We start from the raw sequence: 6,000 nt of genomic DNA, 5'->3' as shown, positions 1-6,000 counted from the left end.
CGGTTTCGTCCTTCTGGGGGCTCATCAGGTTAGCGCAGTCCCCGAGTTCCCTGGAAACATCACAAACGAGAGATTTCGTTGGGTTCCAGGTTAGTCTCTTGAAAAGCCCAATTAGTTCGCAAATGAGTGTAGTTCGTTAATTTGGTGCAATTTGTTTTCAAGTAAAACATTGGTGGGACGGAAACGCAGGTTACTGTGCCTACTTGATGAGCCCCAAGAAGGGCGAAACCGGTCGTGGGCTGTCAACGAATTTTCAGCGACCTTATCAGTAGTGTATTACAAATATACGCGAATCTTGGTTGCTGTAAGTCTAATGTTGATAGTGTATAAGCTTGACGGTTTAGAATGAGAAATTACACGGATAAATACACCTGAACCGACGAGAGTTCCGATGACTAGTCAGCATCAGACATTTCATAACTTAAGTAAACGCCAAAAAGACGAGGACACCCTCAATCGTGACAAAAAGAGCATGTTGCTTTAGAAGCGATATTTTACATACTTCCAAAGGGACAGGGAAGCAACAAGGTAGCTTAGGGCTATTTTTGATTTCCACCCTTTCTTCTCATGAGTAGAAAATTCTAGCTTTAGATATCGTGCTTCACAGATGGACCTCAAGAACTGCAGACTCGGTGGTTGACTGTCGAATTGTTTTCAACAATCTTATGATTAGTTTCTTTCAATAAACCATTTCGATTTAATTCTTGATCATTATTGTAGATCATCAGTGTACAGCCCATGTGTTGCTGTACTCTACTGATAAGCTCTAGGTTAAACGTGGCCTTACTCCTTAATTGCGCGCTTTTTTTTGTCGGAAACATGATTGGTTATCGGTCGAGCGATGTAAAACGATGAGCAATAAGCGGATTACGTCAGTATACAAAGATTTAGGACTTCCTACCAGCCAGAACGGCAACCAGATACAAGAAACACTGAAAACTCCTCTTAGATATCTCACTGGTTAAATCAGATTCATCGAGGCTGAGGCGTGGAAACAAAGTTACGCAAATTTTCGCGTCATTACTTCTGAAACACGTGTGTAGATTTGAACTTGCTCATGTTGGCAGCCAACCGAATTCGTCAGAATGGTGTTTCAGCGTCAAGAAAATAGTTTCGAATCGGTTCGACGTGCTATCTCAAACAAGCTGACCAGCTGTTATGGATTTTACAGTACTCTTGACACGCTCCTTGAGAGAGAGAGAGAGAGAGAGAGAGAGAGAGAGAGACGAAGGAAACATAGTGCACCATTAGTAACTCTATTTTTCGCCTGTCAAGCATTTGAAAACGGTTTCGGGGTGGTTTTAATGAAATTTCCGTAGGTTCATTTATTGATTCGACCACTAAAAAAGAAAGAGCGGCTTTCCCCCGAGATTCGAACCACTCGCTGTTCTCCTCAACTTCAGAAAACCAGCCGAGATTCACGAGAATCCCACCTAACAAAGTACCGACACACTAAAAGATTATGAATTACTATTTAGACGATGTTTTATTCCGCTCGCGTTCAAAATTCAGCCCCCATTGCGACTGGAAAAATGACTTTATGCGGTGTACCAGTTTATTTTCATTGCCCTTCAGATATGAGTGCGATCTGACAGTAAGTGTATACGGGACTTGATTGAACAATGTCACAGTTTTATCCCCACCCAATGACGGTCAGACGTTTGATTGTTCCAGTCATCAGTTCAGAATGCAAGACTCACCTGGAACCCAGCTGAATCTCTCGGTTTTGGTGTTTCCAGGAAACTGAATGTGCTGCACCAGGCTGCCTCGTGTTTGAGTCACTACGAAAAACCAAATTAGTTTGCAACTGAGTGTATATTCGCTAATTTCGTGCAATTTGCTTTCGAGTAGAACATAAGGTTGACAGAAACTCGGGTACTGCACCTACCTAATGAGCCTCAAGAAGGGCGAAACCGGTTATGGGTTGTCGTGGAGTATTCAGCAACCTTATGAGTAGTGCATTACAAAAATATATATGTATCGCGATGTCTCGAATATTGGAGTGACTGAAACGTGAGGCGGCCTGGTGCAGCACATTCAGTTGCCTGGAAAAATCACAAACAAGAGATTCAGCTGGGTTCCAGGTGAGTCTCTCGAAAAACCAAATTAGTTTGCAACTGAGTATATATTCGCTAATTTCGTGCAATGAGGTTTCAAGTAGAACATAAGGTTGACGGAAACTCGGGAAATGCGCCTACCTTATGAGCCCCAAGATGCTCTCGTTAGTGTTTTGCGCTTGAAACTCACAAAATTCGCGGCAAATCGACCTGAGTTCAGGCTAAATTGCAAATCTACGTCCTATAAAAATACTGGTTTTGGTCTGCCGAAATTTATTTTTCTGTGCACTACGTCCCCTCTGATGTCCAAAATCAGTTCGTTTCCAGTAGCGTTCCGTTCGTGTCATCTAGCTAGATTCTGACTGAAATCCAGAGTACAAAATCGTCAGGTCAAAGTGCCTTATGACAAGCGGCCAAAAAAAATGACAATTAAGATAAAGGAGTTGACAGATATCGAGGCATCATCTGCATCACCGTTGACCAGAGCGTAAACACCTTTGCGCTGTTCAAAACACTCATTCTTGTGTGCCTAACACAAGTTTAGTGTTCTGAAAACCTATGAGAAGTTTGATCAAGAACTTCCTGATGCTATTATGTACTCATGTACTCCATTCCAGAAGGTTTGACGTGATGAATGACAAGTAAACCGAAGTACTTCCATCTTGTTGCCCCATAATCTTGCGCGTTTCAGATCTGCCCTACAATGGGAAAACCAAAAAGCACTTCGCCCTTGAATAAGGGGGTAGTTATTTTCATCGATAGAAGGACTGCAATAAAATAAGTTCGGCGTCGCAAACGTAGATCCTCGGTGGAGATTTTTTCTGGTAGCTTTCCGAACTAGAGTTAGAGTGCCGTCAGGGAATAGATATGTCCGAAATAACTATAAAACTATAAGACCTCTAAAAACGGATAGATGGTCACTTAAAATAGTGCATACCCTAACGTTCACACTTTCGCGTTGGAACCAATGAGCCCAGCCGCATTGCCCTAAAATGCTACCTCAGAAATCTGTTCTGGAACGTAACCAGTGCCACTGATTTTTTTATCCATCAGACATATCGATTACCTGATTGGCGTCAATATATTGATGTCCTACGTTGTCATATCTAGCTTGGAGCAAGTTATGAGTAGAGCAAGCTTGCCTAACTTTCATGCGACCAAAAGGAAGCACGAGGGCGGGTATACTGCCAGGTTGTCCAAGCCTATAGAGGGGAAATCGAGAGGCAGAGGTCGAGTTCGAACCACGGACCTTCCGGTCAGTAAATTCGCCCTCCAATCATTGAAGCATCTCGCCGTCATTATCAATACAGAAGCAACAACCACTATTAATGTGATGTCAGCGAGACACTCAGACTGATGATCAGCTATCAACGAAAACAATGCACATCGTCAGCCCTATGTTTTAATTGGAACGATAGTTAAAATATCGAAGTCGACAAATACTCTCATTTGCACAGAAATTCGCTTTTGACGGGACATCCAACTGCATTCAGCTCGATCTCCAGTTTGAAATAGTCCGTCTCGATTGAATGTACTGCACCAGACCGCCTCACGTTTCATTTGGTTAGGCATTCGAGTTCTCGCAATACGTCGTTAGTTAAACGGGATACGATACTCATTATGTTCCTGAAAAGACTCCAACAGCCCACGATCGTCTTCACTCCTCCTACAGCTAATCAGGTCGGCACCTTGTTCCAAGTTTCCATGAACCTTGTGATTCACTTGAACCCAAATTGGACAGATTTTGACAGGAGAATCAGCTACATCTAGCACAATATCTGTCAGTAACCTTATGAGTAGTCTGTCACGTCCGAACAAAATTTCAAAGTTGGCGAAATACACTCATTAGCAAACTACGCTTACCTGATGAGATTCAAGAAGGGAGGAATCGGTCGTGGGCTGTCGAGGGATTTTCAGCAACCTTATGAGCAGTGCACTGCGAAGATTTCAAAGCATTTTTGCAAATGGTCACTGAAAGCTCTAGGAGCGTTCACTCTCGACGTCGCTTCTTATGAGGCCATTCAGCGAAGCGTGCTCCCAGAATGATGTCACAACACATCTGTTCATGCAATTATTGCTGATAGAACATAAGGTTGATGGAAACTGCAGGGAATGTGCCCAACTGATGAGCTCCAAGAAGGGCGAACCCATCGTGGGTTGTTACAGCGTTTTCAGCAACCCTATCAGTAGTGTATCACGTCTACCCAGTGTATCGCAATATCCCAAATACCGTGCCATCTGAAACATGGGACGGCCTGGTGAAGCACAACCGAGAGATTCAGCTGCGTTTTTTGGGTGATTCTCTCGTTAGAACCAATTGATATTTAAAAAATCGTTCAGTTGTAGCACCATTTCGGTGCCTAGCTGCCAGGCCACACGAAGGAGGCACGAGGGCTGAGATACTTCCAGGTTGCCCAAGCCTAGACAGGGGAAGTCGAGAGCCAGAGGTCGGGTTCGAACCACGGTCAGTAAATTCGCGCTCTAACCACTTGGGCCATCTCGCTCCCCCTCCCAATTGATATACTAATGATTGTAAGTGTCGAATTCTGTGCAATTTAGGTTTACGTGACACACAGAACTCACGGACGTTCGTAGAGGTACGAAGTCTCCAAATACCGCCAACTCCTCACTTGGAAGCGGAGATTAGAAGTTCTGTGGAGAGTTAACATCCAACGGTACAGACGTTATCCTTCACCGCTAGCGGGTTATACTGAAGCCGGACAAATCAACATTCGACTGATGCAATCACAGTTAATGTAAACAATACGTTGCACAAGAATAACCTGTGTACGCTGACCGACTCGGTAACATCGGGTAACATCAACTAATCACTCTTTGATCGTTTTTCAACAACCGGTGGTCGGATGTGAAGACCCACCACAAAAGCCCGATCATTCAGATGCCACCATCCTCTTGAGTACACGACAGATCGAAATGAAAGTTGTACAGGAAATGCAGCACGAGCGGTAAACAATCGGACGGAGTGATTTTGACGCAATAAAAACACGAGTAAATTGTCTGTATGGGCCAATATCCCGACCTGGCTGTCTTTTATTTTGACGCTCAGTGCTCCGAAACCGCGTAATTGTGGAGAAAAATTGCCTTGAGACTTGCCGCCTTAACTTATTTGCGGCTTGAATACAGCATACCGTCTTTATACGTTGCGGTTTGCAGACGGGAGAGCTCACTGCGGAAAGTAGAATGGAATTAGCGAATATACACTCATTTGGCTTTTCGAGAGACTCACCTGGAACCAAGCGAGATCTCTCGGTTTTGATGATTCTAGGCAACTGAATCAAAACCAAACTGAAAACCAAATTAGTTTGCAAATGATTGTATTTAGCTAATTTCGTGCAATTTGGTTTCAACTAGAACATAAGGTTGACGGAAACTCGGTGACTGCGCCTACCTGATGAGCCTCGAAAAGGGCGAAACCGGTCGTGGACTGTCGATGGATTTTCAGCAACCTTATGAGTAGTGCATTACAAAATAGAATGGAATTAATTTATGCGGTCACTGCTGAAGCGCTAGAACTTTAATTACTATTTTTATAGAAAGTAATCAGTTCACAAACTGTTGAAGAGCATAGTTCGCTGGTTCTTTGTGTCGAAGGTTGTGAACTGTGATAGATTTTTCATCCTGTCAGTGATGCAAATTCGCGCTCAAAAGCCAGGGGAAACTGCGGAACTGTTTTTTCTTCATTTAAAATAATCAGCTGTGCGCATCTTACGAAAATTCAAGATCTCCGAGTCTCATGACTTCCTTACTTAGGAGGACCACCCAGGAGATCATCATCCTCATAGCCATCCAGCTTACTGACCGGAAAATACGTGGTTCGAACCCGACCTCTGCCTCTCGACTTCCCCAGTCTAGGCTTCGGCAACCTGTAAGTACCCCCAGCATTGTGCTTCCTTTTGGTGGCATGGCAGTTAGGCACCGAAAG

This window comes from Opisthorchis viverrini (genome assembly GCF_000715545.1).
Source record: "Opisthorchis viverrini unplaced genomic scaffold opera_v5_161, whole genome shotgun sequence".
Classification (NCBI taxonomy): Eukaryota; Metazoa; Platyhelminthes; class Trematoda; order Opisthorchiida; family Opisthorchiidae; genus Opisthorchis; species Opisthorchis viverrini.
Note: the sequence above shows the minus strand (reverse complement) of the source record.